The sequence below is a fragment of the Odontesthes bonariensis genome, chromosome 15 (genome assembly GCF_027942865.1).
Source record: "Odontesthes bonariensis isolate fOdoBon6 chromosome 15, fOdoBon6.hap1, whole genome shotgun sequence".
In the NCBI taxonomy this organism is placed as follows: Eukaryota; Metazoa; Chordata; class Actinopteri; order Atheriniformes; family Atherinopsidae; genus Odontesthes; species Odontesthes bonariensis.
The window spans coordinates 24,855,284-24,874,604 of record NC_134520.1 but is presented as its reverse complement, the minus strand read 5'-3'; the positions used below and the strand labels follow the sequence as shown (position 1 = coordinate 24,874,604).

Genomic DNA, 19,321 nt, shown 5'->3' with positions numbered 1-19,321 from the left:
CACACACACACACACACACACACACACACACAATCAATTGGTTATATACAGATTGAGGCTATGTTCCCGTTACACTTTAGCAGTAACCAAATTGTAGGCATACCACCTTAATCCAGTAAACATCTGACTGGGTTCTATTGTGAACAGATAAAACTTTATTGGACTTCTGTTTGAAAGAGCAGTCTCGTTTCCATAGCAACAAACTAGGTTAAAATAACATTAGTGAAATTCAGTGCGGAATTACTCTAATTTCAGCAGAAGTCTAACACGAAACTGACATAACAGCAGATAACAGTACACGTGAGAAATGTAGATGAATGACAAATTATAGGAAAAGCCAACGTGTGTTTTTTTATTGAGCTGTTGGGTCCATGGCTTTGCTGAGCTCTGACATTTATTCTGCATCTCTACTGAAAGGATGGAGCACCTTACTACCAAAAGACATCTGGCAACTGTGCAGATAAGAGCAAATAATTCAATAATTTTTATTTTAATTGCACCGCTCAAAAGACCCCTTGGGACCATAGATTGTGGCATTGTAGCATCCTGGACTCGACATACCGCAGGATAATTAACACTCAGAACAACTTAATGTTATTTTTTGGTGGCCCTCCCCTCAAAGACGACAAATGCTTATAAACAATTCCAGTAAGATGCCCACACAGCATTACAGAGCCATCTGAAACACTCCCAGGTCAAAGGCTCAGCAGGGAGTGAAGCCACATAACTATTTACAAGTTCGTCTTGCACCTTCTGCAGAAATAGTAAAAAATAAAGCTGGAGCTCAGTGTAACTTGTAGGAAAAAGGCTCCAACCGTCTGTATATTAGCTGTAGATGAGATACCACCATACTGCAGTTTGTTCTCTGTGATCAAGTTAAGTCTCTACATGAATCTTTTACTCAACATGACAAACCTGATTTATTACAATCAGGTTGATACGTTCCTCTCATTTTTATGAGTCCTGAGTTGCGGGGTAATTTCCAGCAGGTTTCACTGTAGGAAAACAAGGATTCAACTTTCATCTTGACTACTTTAAAAGTTTTTGAAGAGGTTTCCTCGCTTATCGGAAATGTATCTTCAGTTCTGACTGACTGGTGATTATGGTACACACAGTAAATTGGGTGACATTTATGTACAATCAAAACAACATGATACCCAAGTTTCAAATTAAAAATGTCTTTACATAAAAAGGTTATCCATTTAGATACACATGTCTTTATAAAATGACAAACTGCTCAGAAACTAAATTGTTATATTATTAATGGTTGAGCGCAAACATCACATCAAAGTTACACTATTTTTATATTTTATATTTATTTTTATGTGGTCAAATGAGAAGCTCACATTATAAAGCAAAAAGCTGGATGTTGTTCCTATTAAATATTTCAGTTTGCAAGCGCAGAACAATTTATCATAGATGCTTTCTCCCTGCAGACTGGAACATGTGACGCCAAGTGGAGAAGTTTCCTGTCATCCCAGCACTGACTCGCAGACGTGTCACTAATGTTGAGGAGCGCATTGGCTTGTTTTGCATTCAGCTGGATTTATAGAAGAGGAAATGTTGTGCTAGGGCACGGCTCGGGCCATGTTTTGAAACGGTGACCTCATCCTCAACGCTGTTCGCTTGCTCGTGAAGGGGGGCCAGAGAGAGAGAGAAAGACGGACACACGATCTGACTGACAAGGAGGGGAGGGAGTGAACATTGACATCCTCTCTTTGACAGCAACTTTCACAATCTGACTGCTTTACATGAGAAAAAACCCATTCAGAAATCTAGAAACACACACACATTCATATAATCAGATACACGCCATGAACACACCTCCAACCCAGTATGCATACCATGCTCTCATTCATTTGACATTTTACATAACTGGTTCCAATTCAAAAGTTTTTACACACAATTCTTCTCATTTCTAACCCAAATCTTTGCATTTTTCTCTATGCTGACACACGCATACAGTTTTCAGAGCTAGTGCATAACCTTTTGGTTAATATAACTCAATAACTGCATATAAACATGACCAAAAAAAAAAAAACTTTAAAAATGTTGAATAAAGTGACTTTTTTGTGCACTTGAACTTCCATGAGAAACATCACATCTTTAGGGTAAACTGCAGGCCCCACACTGCCCACTTGCCAGTCGCTTTGCTATAAAAGCATCTGCTAAATGAATTTAATAAGTACATCACACATTAACATGTAATATATTTCATGCTAATAAATTACATACTGATGATAATAGCTAATTCGGTATATTATCTATGTATCAATATTATCCAAATGTAAAAATATGAGGGTACAGTCAGATTGGGAGGATACCTCCACAGTGTTCCACTTAAAATCCACTTTAGACTTTATCCATAGACGGCATATAAAAGATGGATGCAGCATCCGCTTCTTAAACTTGAGATGTGCAATACCGCCACAAGAGCTGCCTCCTAAACACGTCTTCCAGGAGAGTCGACGGTTTCTATGTTCTCAAATTCTTAATTCCCTGCATCTGATCCTTGTGCTTGAAATCCGTTTAAAGTTAATTACATAATTAAATAGATATTATGCCAGAGGTGTCCAAGTATGGTCATTTCTGACTCTGTATCACGGCATCGTAATAATACCTGATCATCAGCCATAGAGCAGTAACTAAATGGACCTTGAGATAAACACATTGCTATTACCAAAGTTAGTAATAAACTCTGAAAAACAACTTTTCCCCCCACAAAAGCGATTCCAGTGCTGGTTCGGAGCAAGAGCCAATTTAGTTTTTTTTTTCCTGTTACAACCATTAAAACTTTGGCTCAAGCCCTGACACACTGTTGCTACACTATTGCCAACTCTTGCTGGAAAGAGCAAAGAACATCTTACAAGGGACTGTAGGTGGAGCTATGGAGACCAACCGGACAAACTAAAATGATGTGACCACCATGTTTAAAAATCCAGAACCAGCTTACCATTTAACTTGCTTAATTCCTGAGAGAGCAACAAATAAAAAAATAAAAAATAAAAAAAAACCTAGCTGCAACTTGGATGTGGAGTTGAAGCTGTGGGATACCGTGAGTTCAGTGTTCCTCCAATTTTCCTGCCATTTAATGTTTTCTATCTCCAGGCAGATTATTGAGTACTTAGCAATAAACCAAATGGAACGGCATTCACAGTTGCCATTTTTAGATGACTTTATAAACCATTTTTGCAGGTACATTTACTAACATTGGTGCCTTAAAGCAACACGAGAGAAATTTGTGAACCTTAAAATTATGTGTTTGACTTGTTTTGAAGAACACTGTTTTGCACATTCCCAGCCCTGAAACTGCCCCAGAGGGCTGAGATACCGCAGTTCATTGCTTTGGTTTCCGGCCCCCCACCTCACCATCTTGATTTACGGTCCCTTGACGTTTTTGCGGGCTTTTGATGGCGTCTCTGTGGTCTCTTCAGCATGACAACAAATTAATGTGTATGGCTGTAAATTTGAAGGGCTCTTACAGAGATTTGTTTTCATGGCAGCCATTCATATCAGTGTGTATTCGTAAAAGCCAATTGGCGTCACAAGGAGCATTCACAAACACCAACTGTTATCTAAAACAGCGCTTATGAATTGGTTACAGAATGGCAACATAAAACATCAGTCTTCAAGAAAAAAGAGACCCACTGTGTTCTGTGAAGATAAACTGTTGCCCTGAACTGTGCCCGTCTACAGAAAATCTGAATTCTAAGCCAATAGCAGAAAAGTCCTTTAAGAACTTAAAAGGTGGCTGTAGCTCTGGAGGAAGAGCGGCCATCTGCCAACTGAAAGGTGGGTGGTTTGACCCCCAGCTTCCCCTGACCAAAATGTCGAAGAGTTCTTGGGCAAGATGTGTCCGAGGGAAAAAAATAAAATAAAAATAAAAAAAAAAAAAATCACTGTGCAGCCCCTAACAATGTAAAGACCATGGAGTGTTGTATGCATGAGTGTGTGAATGGATGAATGTGGCTTGCTGTGTAAAAACGCTCTGAGAGGGCGAGACAAGAGAAGTGCTATTTACCAGTTTAAAAGAGTCAGAAGAAAATTTAAACATTTACAATTTGAAACGGGGGTAAAACTGTATCTGTAGACGATGTTCAAGATGCAATACAGAAAGCTCCTGAATGCTTACTAAAAATAACCTGGAAGTGAATTTCCTGCAAGCAGTTTTTAAGGTCAAGAATGAACTCTTATCATAAGTGATGCTTTCTGGGAGGAAACTGTGTCTCAGCAAAAATGTCAGTTTTCCTAATTTTTCCATTCTAATCTCAGCTGAATTTAAACTTCAAACCAGCTGTTAATCCTGAACCTAATCTCTTCTTCAGGCATGGAGATTTCTTTCATGTTTTCACCGTCATGAGGACTTCAAGGCTGATACTAAATGCAAGCGTACACACACACACACACACACACACACACACACACACACACACACACACACACACACACACACACACACGCATGCAAACAGGAGGGCTTCTCTGCTGCTGGGATAAATCTGCAGTTTCCTGAAGGGAAGCCTACTACTCCCCTAATAAATCCCCCCATCACGACATGAACACAAACATGCTCACACACACATATCCCCATGTACCCGTAAGAGACCTCCCATTGTCTCCCAGTAGGAACTGGTGGGGGAGGAGGGTCCTGCCAGGAAGCCCATCGGGCCGTCCTGAAAGCTGCTTCCTGAAGCCAGCAGGAAAACAGAGAAGAAGACAAGCAAAATCTGAGAGCTGAACAAATACTGTGACACAAACACACACACACACACACACACACACACATCCTGCAGCCAACAGTCATCCAACATCACATGACGCATCACACTGCACTAAGATAACATGCCATTACATTTGGCAAGGACTCAAGCGTGAAGGTGTTTGTTTGCACTGAAGCTCTCACAGTCAGTGTCACCTCTGTACAGAAGATTTTGGTACAAATGCCATTTCCTGTCGCCCATCCCTTCATCACAAATCATACCCTGACGTCAAATCACTAACATCATCTACGTCTTTCTGTATACAGACAGAAAAAAATAAAAATGATCACGGTCAGGTTGACTTCAAACATCACATGCATCCCGTCATCCCTCCCTCTTCCTTCCAGATTCTCCTGCAAACACAATCAGCCACATTCAGCCTCCACAATGAGGCATTATGCCTCTTTAAAGGCTACGCTGTTGTCGAAAAGTTTTGTGAGGCCTCGTTGTTTTCTCCAATCAGCCCCCCTCCGACCAAGCCCTCCCAGACTGTTCAGGTTCAAAATGTCACAAAGTGAATTTAATAAAGTCCGTCACTTTGGAGAGGTTTAAGAAGTGGAGGCAGCATTTGGCATTAGAGCAGCTCCCACGGTGAATAAGCTGTCGAGGACCAGCTGAATGAAGGATAAAGAGAGGCCCATTTGCAGGGATGGCAACGCGCTTGTTGAACTCAGACTCCACTTCTGTCAAACGTCTTGTGCCGTTAAACACATTTGCAGAGTTGTGCACATATCTCTTAAGGTTTTACAAAAAAAAAAAAACCTCTAAACACATTAACATCAGTGTTAAGTTGCAACCCTCCAAGTCAGCATGTCAGCTGTAGAAGACATTGTTTCCACATTGTTTCTGATCACATGACATCACATACATGATCCTCGCAGTTTTCAGGCTTTTTATGTACAACTGTGCCTCCTCAACATCTCAGTATCCAAACATTTCTGTCACCTTAGCTGAAGAGAAGAACCACATTTCAGCTGAATGAAGCTTCTCCAACTGATCGCTGAGAATGTTAAATGTGTGTCGACACATTTTCTTGTTTGCTAAATTACTGAAATAATCACGGACTCATTGCATTTTGTACCCTTTTAACATTAAAACAGAATCAGCCTGTTTTCTTGGAGTCAAACAAATCTGTTCAAACACCCTTCCAGCCATAATAACCACGTAATCAACACACAGAATATGTGTTAATATTTCTGGCTACATTAACTGCAGCATTGGCCCAGCACGCACACAGTTTGAATCCCAGCTGCAGTGGCATCGATTCAGGCTGAGTGCCCCTCCCTGAAACAAAGCAGTGCTCAAAAATCCAATTTTCCTCAATTAGCTAGTTTCCAGTTTCTCTTAGGTCACGTTGAATTTGGGACCAAACACACCTTGTTTTCCCACTGTGGTGAAACAAACTCTTGTTCCCCCAACAAGACAAAATGAATCTGCATCTAAGATTCTATTTTGGGTTAAATATCATCAGCTAGAACATTTCCATCTGAGCTGTACTTGTTTGTCTCTCTCCCATTTCCTTTTCCCCCTAATCACCTCAGCTCTCTGTGTTTTCTTGCCAAGCCAATAAGGAAAATAAACCACCTTCAGGCACCTCCAAGAGTTCTTCCTAGCTGACCTAGATATCTGCTCCACAGATTGGTGTTTAACAGCGGACTGTGACCCATTTGTCTCCTTCACAACAGTAGCTACTGGAGCCTCCAGATGTTTGATTCGCATAACTACAGAACAAAAACAGATGTCAGCCTGTTCTATGCCTGGAAACAACCGATATACTGTATGTGTCTCGTATCATGTCATTTCCTTCGCTGGTGGAAATTACACTAGTTCTGCACCTCTTTGATGAAGAGGGTCAGGGTAATGACAAGGCAGAGGGTGTATGCAGCTCTTTGAAATGTCTCATGGAGAACACACCTTCCTCTCCACGGAGCTGCTCCTGTGGAAAATACATGTTTATGGGCTCTAATTCAGTTTTCCATAATGCAGTGATTCAGTTAGCCTCTCCGATTTGGCCCAGCCATTAGTGCTGTAGTCACAATAAGATGTTATTTCATGTTTGCCAGGCAGTACGGATCTAACAGAACATATCGCTGCCATGTGGTCGACTGAGATATTCAGTTCTATAAAGTACTTTGTTGATCTGACTGGTCTAAGTTTGCCCATGACAGCGGTAGACAGAAACTTCATGCAGCTGCCAGTATTTTCTGAAAGTCCCCGTCCTTTTCCAAGCCGTTTGTACAGAGAAATTTCCAGATGGTTCTTTGCAGAAACCATCTGCTGCATCAGGGAACCGGCAGATGACCAACTTAAAGACAGTTACCAGACGTGGAGACTCTAAAGCCTGAAACACAATCTACCTACCCAGAAGTTGAGATAAAAACTGTCAAATTCAGGGCTGTTGAATTTAATTCACTAAACTGAGTCTGTCTTTTTTGCTTGACCGTTTGTTGACCTCGTTTCTTATTAAATGTCGTTCCAACAAAAAGAAAAAAACTTGGCCCTTTTGGTCCTTTTTTTAAACTCTACCAAACAACAGTTTGACTTCTTGTGCTTTTTGGAGCATGAAATCTATAGAAAGAACTCCTCAAGAAGCCGATGCCATGTTGGCATGGACGTAGAGGAAAAACATACATGTTCACCTAATTATACATACATTATTATACAACCTAATTATTCCAAACTTTGGCCTCAATTAATGTCAACACCCTGCAACACTATGACTGGAAACAAAGAAAAGTTTAAATATTTCTGATTAATGTGGAACTCACAAATCATCTTTGTCATTGTGCTTTTTTTCCCCCTGGCTTTTCTCAGTTTTGTTTAAGAAAATAATGAATTGCCTCTTTACTGCCGCTATCTGTTTTGTCAGAGTCATAATAGCATGTCTACAAGGTTCGATTCAAGCTGAGACTCTTTATTTTCCGCTCTATGAAAGTCCAAGAGCCAAAGTTCGTTTTCCACACTTCAATGCCAACCTCAAAGTTACACTCAAAAGCCTGTTTGGAGAGAGCTCATTTATTTGGGGAGAAAAAAAAAAAAATCTGTTTTAGCCTTCACTTAAAACTCAAACAAACAAAGATGCTCTCCTGCTTTACTGTGGACACGGTGTGGACATTATGAAGGGCTCAAATTGCTGTTGCCGATGGAAGCTGGTAATTAGTGGGGCGAGCACAAAGTGTCCTTTATCTGGTGGGGCCACAAAACGACGAGCACCCCCTTTGAAAATGCCTAAAAAGACCCAAATCACCCATAAAAACTGATTTATAATAAAGTAATGCTTTGGAATTTGGATCTCTGTGGGGATCAGTTATATCAGTCCGACATGCGAGCAGTGAATGACATCTTTATTGGAGCCCCATCCTGATGCTTTGTCAGACTGGTTCCTACGCCACATTAAAGATAAATAGGACATTCAGGCTGATTTTATCATTTGGATCAGCAGTGGAAACTGAACACTCAGTGTTGAAGCCTCTTTGGACCTTTTTATGTGACTTTGGGACTTCATAGGACAAAGGTGCATTTCGACAAGCACCTCAGTGTTAAACAGTTGTTCCATCACGAGGCTCTGAACAGAGATGACCTCTGTGCTGGGATGGGTTGAGGAAACCAGGTTCCTGTTATTCTGCAGTCTGAAGCTAAAGTTGTTGCTCTCACTTCAGCCTCAGAGGCATCAGCTATTTTCACCTTTTTAACCAATTCCTAAATGATGTCCAGAGTCTGGCTGAAAAACTCTGGCAATGTCTGGTTAGTTAGGCATTTTCCCATCCAGATGTCAGTGCACAGTGCTGGTTTCCCAGTCCTGTCCTTGATGTGGGTATTTTTAGCCCGTTCCTCATTCAGTGTTTCCCAGGAAGCAGAGATAGCAAAGAGAAGTGCATCCACAGCGGTAGACCTCGCTGAGAATATCGACTCTTACCAACTTTAACCACCCGTCACATTTCAATTATGTTTGTTTGATAAGATTTTAAAGTGAATGCGAACACTTAACTATAATAAGTCAACAATATGTGAATATTTTTCACTCTGATGCTTGATCAGTTCAGCAAAACTGTAGCTACTACATTTCCTTTTGTTCATCACTTATTATTTGCTGTCGTTTCGCTGCTATTCATCAAGCTAACACCTATCACAATATTCACTTTAAAGACGTTGTGATGCAGACATGACCTCAGCCCGTTGTTTTTAAGAATGTCGCTAACATTTTAGCCAAACGTGATGCCAGCATAAACAGCAGGGGTTTTCACAACCATTTTAAGACTTGTGTGCAGCGCTTGAGCTGAATAAACACCTTCCAGAGGGCGCGGAGCAAAATGCCATCGCTGCATGCAAGTAGACCCACTGCCAAACAAATCAACAAAGCATGTGATATAGCACTGACTGATGTGTCTTAGCAACTTAGCATATGAAGCCTGCCCAGATATGGGTAAATGGCGGCGATTGACCCTGCATGGGCAAGAGGAGGCACACATATTTTTCCAGAACAAATTAACATTGAGCTCTCAGTATGACAAGGCAAGATTACACTGCTACTTAATCTGAGTTTCCCCGTGGACCACAGTTTAAGCCAAATTAAAGGGATGATCTGATATAATAACTTTATTTAAAAAACAGCACTGAAAAAAGGTAAAGTCAATAACCTAAATGCTCGCATTAACAATCCAAATCCAATATTCTGCCACCTCGATACAGGATAAATAACTTAATAACCCTGTGCCAAATGTTTGGTACCACATTCTTAGACAAGAGATTGACACTCAGTTTGTTTATTGTTTTGGTTGAATTATGTTGGACTTTTCATTATTATTTGTCACTCTTTTCCAATATCGGAATTTTTTTTAGATCTAAAAGCTTTTATGAACTTCAATTACATTATTTATATGTTTTGATTATTTACCTCACATTCAGTTAGCAGACTTTTTTTTATCCAAAGTTTATCCAATGGCGGTGAAACTTGCGGGGGGGGGGGGTTCTCCATCTTGCCCAGAGATACCTCAAAATGTGAGCTGGGAATTTGGGTATAAAACAACATTCCAATTGAAAGAAAGCCACTCTACCTCCTGAGCCACAGCTGATAATGTACTCCTTTTATATTATCGTTGCATTAGTGGCATAAAACATTCTTAAATTGGCAACAACATTTGTTACGATCATTGCGGGATAACAAAATGTACGGTTCAGGAAATTAGATCATTATCGTAACAGGACTAATCTATCCATTTATATTAGTGGTATTTACTCTGATCAGTCAGCTGATCGGTTAACTGTGCAGACTAAATGTTATTCCCAAACTATTTGCATCAAACCAATTATGTCCCAGCATCCAATACAAATTACTTCACCAGGCTGGTAAACAAAAAACAATGAGCAGATGCATCTGCGGAGCAGGCGGTCATGTCAGCGTTGCTGCTGCGGATTTTAGCTGCAAACAAATACTTCTTCTCTCAAAAACTCAGGACACATTCATTCTATTGTCATGTGAACGAAAAAAAAAATTGTTTACAGGTCTGACTGATATTCACAACAAACAACAGTTTCCAGCTGTTTTAAGAAATTTATTCTAATAGTTTTGACCTACTTTTAGAGACATTTTACAAAGAACAGGAAAAAAAAAAAAAGTGATTGATAGTTTTTGTCTCTTCCCTGATGTATTCAGGCTTTCTCATTGGCCTCATCTTGGATCTCTTCTTGTACAAGAATGCACGTTAAGCCATCAGAGTCTGAGATGAGGAGACCGGAGCTTTGGATGAGAACTGACTGCAGACACATTCACAGAGACGACCTTCCATCACTGCAATTAGTCTGTGAAACAGCAGAACAATGCTGGTCCGTTATCTTGAAATCATCTCTCATCTGTTTTCCTCTGATCACCCTGATAATAAATAAATTAGCGTAATTCTGACATTCTCGCAGTTATTATTACGAATTGTCCTGACTGATCAAATCTTCTTTTTCTTCGGACTTCATAATCTTTTTCAGGTTAATTAAGGTTTCCTGGGATCTAATGTGACTGCGGCATATGATGAGTCTTGTACATGTCTAAGGGCTGGACGGCATCACATAGTGTGAAAAGGAAAGATCACAACCGATTTAATTTGTTTCACAAGGAATGATGGTTAAAAATAAATAAATAAAAGGAAACGGAGACAAGAGAATTCAACATGATAACGTTAAGCTGATTAAGTTAAATTCCTATAAAACCACCAATCTGCCAACTTTGGAGGCTTTCAATCGGTCCAATATCCTGAGACAGCAATGTAATTTAAACTCAGTCTGGGTACACGTGCTACAAATATGAGCTCCCCGACATTGTTTTATTCATTTAAGTAAATCATTATCCCAAGACCACTGAGGTAATTAAATTAAGAGCAACAAGGCCACTCTGCTCTAACAAACAACTGCATTGAGAAAAACTTTTTCGTACACTTCTCACCTACAAAAGATTTCCTTTTAGTACTATCTGGTACTTACCATTATCACATTCTTCCGTATTTCTCTGTGGCTTTGTATGTCCTGTCCAGCCTGAGGAAAACTCTTGCTTTAAACATGTGTACTTAGCCGCTGCTAAGAAAATAAACAAAAAGAAAAGTTTAAAAAAGTTTACCCTGAATATCTCCAACTCCATGTGAACAACTTAACTTCCCGTTCACAAGCTGCCGCTACAATAAGAAAACCCGGCATGAAGCAGAAAGTGGCCATTTCCATTTACAAAGCCTGGATGCCTGCTAATTGTCATGAAAGCCTGCAGCGATCAGGTTCCATGCAGCCACAACACTTAGAGCTAATTGCTGCTGCAGAGAAATGCTGGAGCTTTCGAGGGTAAACAAAGCACAGCGGCTTTGAAAGCTGAGCAGTGTGGATACCAAGTCAGTGTTTAGAAATTGAATCAAATACAGTTTTGCCAAAAAGATTATTCTTTAAAATTTGAACCACTGCGATGGTCAGCGTTACAGCTTCAGTCAGACTTTCTGAAGCAAGCCGCAGACCTGCGTGCATCGTTTCCTGCATCTTCTGATCCCACATAACCGTATTGTTTAATCAAATTTACTGTTTTCTGAGTCTCCTCTTTTTTGACTCTTCATTTAAGGTTTTTCCTTGAATTAGGAATTAGGAAATTAGGGATTAGGAAAATCCACAAGGATTAAAAGACACAGAAACCATGAAAGTGGCCTGAAAATGACCTTGTCGACTTCAACTACACATCTACAATTGGGCTTAACCAAATGTTCTTTTTTCTCCCCTCCGGTCAGTAAATGCACTTTTTGGGCAGCCACATTTTTCAGCACCTTTCAGCAATCCAATCCAGTTTAGGTGCCCGTACTGGGTCTACATTTAATGAAAACAAACAAAAGGTACCTTCACCCTAGCCTGGCTGACGCGTCCACAATCTCGATGAGATGGTGGTCTGGGAACTAGGTGTGCATTTTCTCGTATTTGAGGCGTGGTTTACGAATGCCTGGAGCCGTTTATTGGGCGCTACGAATGTCTATCAAATGACGTCAGGTTCTTCCCATGCTGCTTTGCGCGCGATTCATAGCCAATTGTATCACTTATACCAGATGACGACAGAAATTCGACGAGGAAGAAGAAAAAAATGGAAAATAAAAGTAAACTTGCGCTCTAAGCTACTTAAATTGACAACAAAGTAGGCCTATATGCTATATTCTACATGAATTTTTATATTGTAGAGTTGTGAATTTATTTTAATAATGGAGAAATTGAGCAGCCTTGCTTTGTTGTCTACAGTAGTAGATCAACCCTCATCTTACTTTGAAGCTCCCAGCTCCCAGAAGTGACGTCAACGAAGCTTTAGCAGCAGAAAAGCTATCAGGCTTGTGTTGATGATAATAATAAACTCCTGGACTATGTACAAACTTCCAAATGCATCGATTTGTGAGTACAGACCATATTTGTACAACTGTAGAAGTTTGGTGTCATGACATGTGATTTTAGTGTGGTAATTTTGGAGATACTGCCAGGGTCCGTTAGCGCTTGTACTAAGCTATTCGGGATAACTCAGTAACTCAGCTGATGTTCAGCCAATATCGGAAAAACTTCGGGTGGGCTACTTGGCTGGATGTCACGGTTCAAATGACCCCAGGGTGAATCTACTCCGAAATACTTTCTAAGGCTGCATTGAACGGTAACGTTGTGTCCGCTGCCATGTTGGATTAACACTCTACAAGCTTTGGTGTAGCGCATAAACGTCGTCATTGTCTTGCTGCCCCCCCCCCGTTCTGTGATTGGTTCCCAAACTCTAGCAAAAATAAGGGCGGTGGTTTCCAGGCTGACTTTGCAGTGAGAATGAAATCGAGCGCAAAGCAGCATGGGAATTCCCAGGCTACCTTCACCCTTGTTTTTTTTTTATTACTTGGTACATTTGTAAAAGTACCAATAGCACCAATACCCATAGTAATAGAGTTTTCTACCCAAAAAAAAATTCACTTTTATATATTAAGTAGATTAAAAAGAGACTTTAAAAAAAGTTTAGGGCCTTTAATGTGGTTCATAAAAGTGGATATACTGCAATTCCTTCTCTGTGGATTTTGAACAAATACTTCTATCCAGGAATGTTTAGTTTCAGCATTTACAGAAAGAGGCCAATAACGTTTTGGAGACCATTTCTAAATTAACTGTGGTCAGTGTTGTTGCCTTTAAATGGTCAATTAAGAAAAAAAGTTCTTTGACTAATAACTGTAATCAGCAGAGATCAGTGTGAGCTAATAAGGCCTTTAAAAAATAATAATAATAAATACTCTATAAAATTACTTCACACAACAATGGAGAGTTTAAATTGGTGTAGAGAAACCAAACCCACTGTTTTTAATTCTTCTCTTTGTTAAAATCTGGGACCTACATTACCCACCGAGCAGCTCGACAAAAACAATCATAAAATTTTTAATATTTAAAAATTTACATTTTTCATTTATGAACTAGTAGTCCCCAAAAACCTCTACAGACTTTGTGCCCATTTAACTCGGTCAACCAAACCTCAGAACAGAAGACTACTGAAATAATTCTGTACAAATGAATCAGTGAGGTGAAGTCTGATAACTGCCCACACTTTCACTAGGGAAAGAGAGAAAGAGGTTTTGCAGTTACTATGACAGGAGCAATAATGTTGCATATTCTCAGAGTCTAAGTCATAGAGACCGAGACATGTTTGAAAAATTGCATCCATCCATTTTCTATACACACACACCTTCCCCTCCTGGGGACAGAGACAAGCCAAACGTACATACACGCATGCATGTACACCTTCGTTCAATTTAGAACGATCAATTAACCTAACATGGACGTTTTTGGTCTGTGGGAGGAGGTCAGAAGAATCTGCCACTGATAATATTCAACATTCAATTTGGATTTAATCAGCTTCAAAAAAAAAAAACGGACTCTGGTGGCTGGTTCAAAGACTTATTTAAACCTCAAATTGAATATGAATAATATGAAAGTTAACATAAGAAATATCAACAAGAGAATCTCCTAACTGTCATTTACCCCAATGTGACCCAAGCATGAATGACCATAATAATCCTGCACCCATGAATGAAGTTCTTACTTAAACCCTGTTGGCCTTCTCTTTTCAAAATGTCCCACTTTTACTTCTTACTTGTGAGTCAGGCTCTGTCTGCATAGTCTCACCACAGTGCACTGAGTAACTCACAGTCTTGCTAAAATTAAAAACACTTGTAATAAAGCTAAAAATACGCCGGCATGTAGTTTATCAGGCAGCAGGGCTCATGAGCACAGACCCAGATTTAATTTAGTTCTAGTTAAATTAACTGTTCTCCATCAGCTCCCAGGTGTAAATAAGGTGAGAACGCACGAGCAGGAAGGAGGTGAGCGTTCATCAAAAAATGCCACCGAGTATCAGAGTGACCTGCTGACACCTTTAACTAAACTTACACAGGAGCTATTTTTGAGATGGCAGACGTAAGTCAAACCCCAGGGTCCTGTTGCAGAAAGATAGTTTCCCCTGAGAGAGCTTCAGAAAGTAGTTAAGAGCCTAACGCGAGGATAACCTTCTCTGTAAGCTCAGCACATTATTCATCTCACTGTCATTTATTCAAGAAATTTGGGGGATATTTTTTTCTTTGCTTTAGTTGCCTTTAAAATAAAATAAAATAAAAAATGCGTTTTTTGTTATCTCTGACTCACTTTATTGTGAGATGCTAAAAGATTTCCTGATTCTCCTCAAACACTGACTCTTTCTCTGCAACCTTTCACACGGTCTGTTTATTTCACAATGGTTATAGGATTCATTCCCAAAGATTTGGCAACCAAGATCCCCATTTTTCTATTCTCCCTTCATTTAACAAGGGCAGAACCTGAGAGGAAAACAGATTTTTGTTCATTAGTAACCAGACTTGTGATTTCGCTATCCTATATTCTTGCTCACAATAAACGATTCACTACCACAGAATTAGAATTAAATCAAGTAATCCCAGTTATTTGAAATAATGCTGATCATAAAAACAAAACAAACAGGAAATGAGAAACAGACCGGGGCAACAGAGCCTTTTATCCTGTAAATTGTGTCAAATGTAGGTCAACGACTGACAATCAATATAGAAAGTCAAACATGTCCAGACTTTTGATCTTCACTCCCATTGTTTTGATGGCCTCCACTACGTTACCAACAGATGCATTTGGCACTTTCCCACCCATAACACGGATGGCAAAGCGAAAAATGAGTTCAAGGGCACAGTGCACGCCAGACAGGTTCATGGTCATTTTTAAGACCTTTCTGTTCAGAGTACATTGTTGTTAAAAAGGTCCAGATCCCAGGACATCAAGCTTGAAAGACACCAATCTACGGAGCAGTCACTGCCCAAAGTGTATTCTGTCATGTCATTTGTGATTTGAATTCATAATTACTGAATATGTGACAGTGACCTTCTTATAGGACAAAAACTATCGTGCATCCAAAACCAGCATCACGAACAAATCCTCCACGAGCACAAACTCCATCACTTTAGCCGAATTGTTCTCCTACGGAGTGAATTCCTCCACACCGACGCCTCTTCTTCCATCAACACAACCATCAAGCCAAAAGTTAAACTTGACACGGCGTCATTCAGTGTCATCTGTAATTCTACGAACAATCAGTGATGCATGATGGAGAGCATTTCCTGTTTAGCTCACACCCATTGTATCTATATAGAGATGTAAATGCTGTCTTTGAATCACATGGCAAAAATTAACGAGCCCACAAACAGGCCTTACAGAGCAATATTTCATCATCTCACTGGTATTTAATCTAACACGCCCACACCACGCAGACATTTGGGACCTTTTTTTTTTTTTTCCCCAGGCTGAACACCAAGAACTGTGGCTGCAGGCGGTCCATCATCATCACGCCATGGGTGATGAAGCCAGTAATACTTTATACAAACTAGACAATCACAAAACCTCCAACATTTATGTGAAAACACGCCACCTTATAAAATATGTGGGATCTACTATCAGAGTCAGCCTCCTCTTGCATCAGCATTCATGTTAAATGTATGGAGTGACCTTTTTAAAATGAGACGAGACCTTTTGTTTTCCCGTTTTCATGCATCTTCAAAACACCACAAGCCTGGTCCATTTTCTGATCCCGAGAGTGAACAAACTACCTCCTCTATGAATGCTTTTAACTGTTTTTTTGTTTGTTTTTTTTAATTATCTAGGCGTGAGTAAACTAAAACATTTCTGCCTTTAAACGTCACACAAGCTGTTGGAAATATCTGGACATGCAGAGAAGACATGATGCAGTTCCTAAGAACAGACAGGAGATCAGCCAGAAGACTGGGAGTAGGTTCAACAACTGGAGGTTGGTGGGGGGATTTCCGTCCCACGAAGCAGCCTCACCCACAACAATGTCTGAGAGAAAAAGATGTTTCTGCTATGTCTGCTTCATTTATCATGCTTATACAGCATAAGCGTCAAAAGGAAGAGGATAAAAGTGTCCAAGAGAACAAGTATCAAGAAAGTCAAGAATAACAGAGATGATTCAAGAAAGTTTTTACAGATGTGCTCTAATTTTTCCTTCTTTCACACTTTGTTGGAGAACAAGTAAAAAAAAAAAAATCTCATCAGCTGTTCAGATCGAAGCATGTGATCACAGCGCACATATGTTTCTGATGCGAGATAATTAGACTCCAGAACAATTAATTATATTAACTCTGGTTTAAAGCAAAGAAGGGACCTTTAGCTGGCTCTTAAAAAAAAAAAAAATAATAAAATGATAGAAGAGTTCAGTTTAACAGACAGTTATTCAATTTGGGAGTGATGAGGAAAGCCCCCACCCCTCCAATCCGAAAAAAAAAAAACAGTTAACAATCAGAGAAGCAACTTATAAAATGTAAACCAATATGCAAAAATCACGTTTAAAGAAATCAACTACGAGGCTCTATACCAACTTAAATATCTGCCAATAATCAGGAAGGTTTAAAACCAGATACAACCATGAGTTAACCACTGCAGGACTACAAATATAAAAATAACAGGAGCTATAACTTCTGCGGCTACACTTTACCCAACTATAATACCTGTTCATTCGAGCAGTCAGATAATAATGAACTGATCAAAGCGCATCGATCCCCGGGACACTCTCTCTTACCTTCTGGCTCGACTCCGTCCAGTCACACTGAGACTTGTCATAACTTTCGCAGAAGGTAAAGAAAGTTTGGGAGAAGGGGAAAAAAAAGAAAGCAGCCTCCTGCCCCTCTGACTTCAGCACCAGGATCAAGTTGCCTGTAAACGGGAAGCTCGCTTCCTTTTAGGATTTTAAAGTAAAATCAGTTTTTTGTTATTAAAATCGTTTGTTTTTGAGAATCTCATACAAAACCTATTCCGTTTTTACTGGATGAATTCATATTAACTGTCCTTTATATTTCAAACAATACCTAATCCCAATTCTTTAAATTGGGTTGTATGAAATGTGTGTTTAATGCTTGCTCAGATAATACCGATATATCTTGTTCTATAACTTATTTGGATGCAGGTTATTTCATTCAAGCTTCGTTAGACTGGATTACTGTCCCCTTAACATTTGAAATGTAGGCTATTACATTTATCCTAGTTATTTTCATTCGGCAGCCAGAATAAAAAGATTTATTAACATGAAGTTCGGTTTAAATAGTGAAACAAACGAGGGAACTTAAAAAGAAACAACGGAAAGCCAGAAGACTCGTAACTCTATTTTGTTACTGACTAGTTGTGTCCTTTCATTTTGAAGGTAGGTCTCTTCTTCCTGTGGACAGAGGACAAATTGACTCAGTGCTTTTGAGTTTGCAGAAGAAATCATTGACGGGCAGCGACGTCCTCCAATCAGAAACGAGAATTGTATGGCGACGACATTAAAGGTGGGACCTGCTTCCGAGTTTGGCCAAATGGCGCCAAAGTTAACTACCATTTTATTTCCTGTCATGAATGCTGATATTAATTGCCCTCTTAATGTATTGATTTACTAAAATGATGTCAGATTATGAACAGATATCATGTATGGACATGAATATATATAATTTTCAACATAGCATTGAATAATCTCACGGCCTGTGTTTTGTTGTTTGTTTGCTTGTGTATTAGGTTGTTTGGGATATGTATGTATTGTTTTGAGATCTGATACTTATTTTCAGATGTATATAAATTAACCACTGACCATATATAACTAGGCACAATAATAAAAGGTCCATAAAATGCACCACTTGCTACTTGGCAATAGATGGTGCTATTGTCTTTCAGGTTAGAGGCAATCAAAGAATGTCTGTACCTGGAAGAAGCCAGCCTCCAACAAACCGTCCATCAATCCATCCATCTATCCATCCATTTTCTCAGCTGTCATTGGACAAAATGCAGGGTACACCCTGGTTAAAATGTTCATATCTTCCAAAAACTCTTTTCGTTTTATGTTGGTGAAGCAGAGATTCGATTTTAGGTATAACTAAAAACAAACGTGTTTTATAACTATATTAACGTATTGGGCCCTATAACACCATCTTACTATAACAACAGAACCGTCCCATTAAGTAGGTAGACTACTGTAAGTAAATGCACATTTATATTTAAGCTTTACATTTAAAGAAACTGGACAAAACTAAACACAATTAATGACCATGATATATGTGACTCTCTTTTTGCTGCCATCTTGTCTAAACTTGCTTTTTACATTATTGTTCTGTACAATCCGTTGTGTGACTGTTACTTCATATTTAGGATCCTTGTCATGCTGCGTCAGTATTGGGTCTATAAAGCTGCTTTCACTGGAAAGGTTCATGCCACACATACTGGATTCAACCTGATCCGTTTTTTGTTTCTTCTGATTCCAGAATATTTGGCCAGTATCCCTTTCTTCCTTTGCAGTTTTTCATCACTAGTTTTCTCCTTGAACACCTTTAGGAGGTAGCCTTCATGCTACATAAAATCTGTTTCAGGTCAGAAGCATTTAACAGGTTTTTAAATGCAAGGCAGCTGTGTTTCAGCATATGTTGAGAAGCTACTGACGCCCTGGCTTTCAGCTCACTTTTATGGTTTTCTGGATGGTTTCCTCAAATTAAAATATTCATAGGGTGTTAATGTCTC

At 39.5% G+C, this 19,321-nt stretch overlaps 1 protein-coding gene across 8 annotated transcripts in view; it reads right to left on the bottom strand.

The window, feature by feature from the left end:
- Positions 1 to 17,436, bottom strand: part of kank3 (KN motif and ankyrin repeat domains 3) — a 32,373-nt gene extending 14,937 nt beyond the window's left edge. For 4 of the 8 annotated variants that reach the window (XM_075485663.1, XM_075485656.1, XM_075485662.1 and 1 more), the window contains exon 1: positions 17,361 to 17,436. The gene's annotated coding sequence lies outside the window, so the exon portion shown is untranslated. Of the gene's footprint in view, positions 1 to 4,594; positions 4,618 to 11,227; positions 11,350 to 17,360 lie in introns of those variants that run through there. The other 4 variants (XM_075485657.1, XM_075485660.1, XM_075485658.1 and 1 more) reach the window with 3 other exon arrangements.
- Positions 17,437 to 19,321: the final 1,885 nt, after the last annotated feature.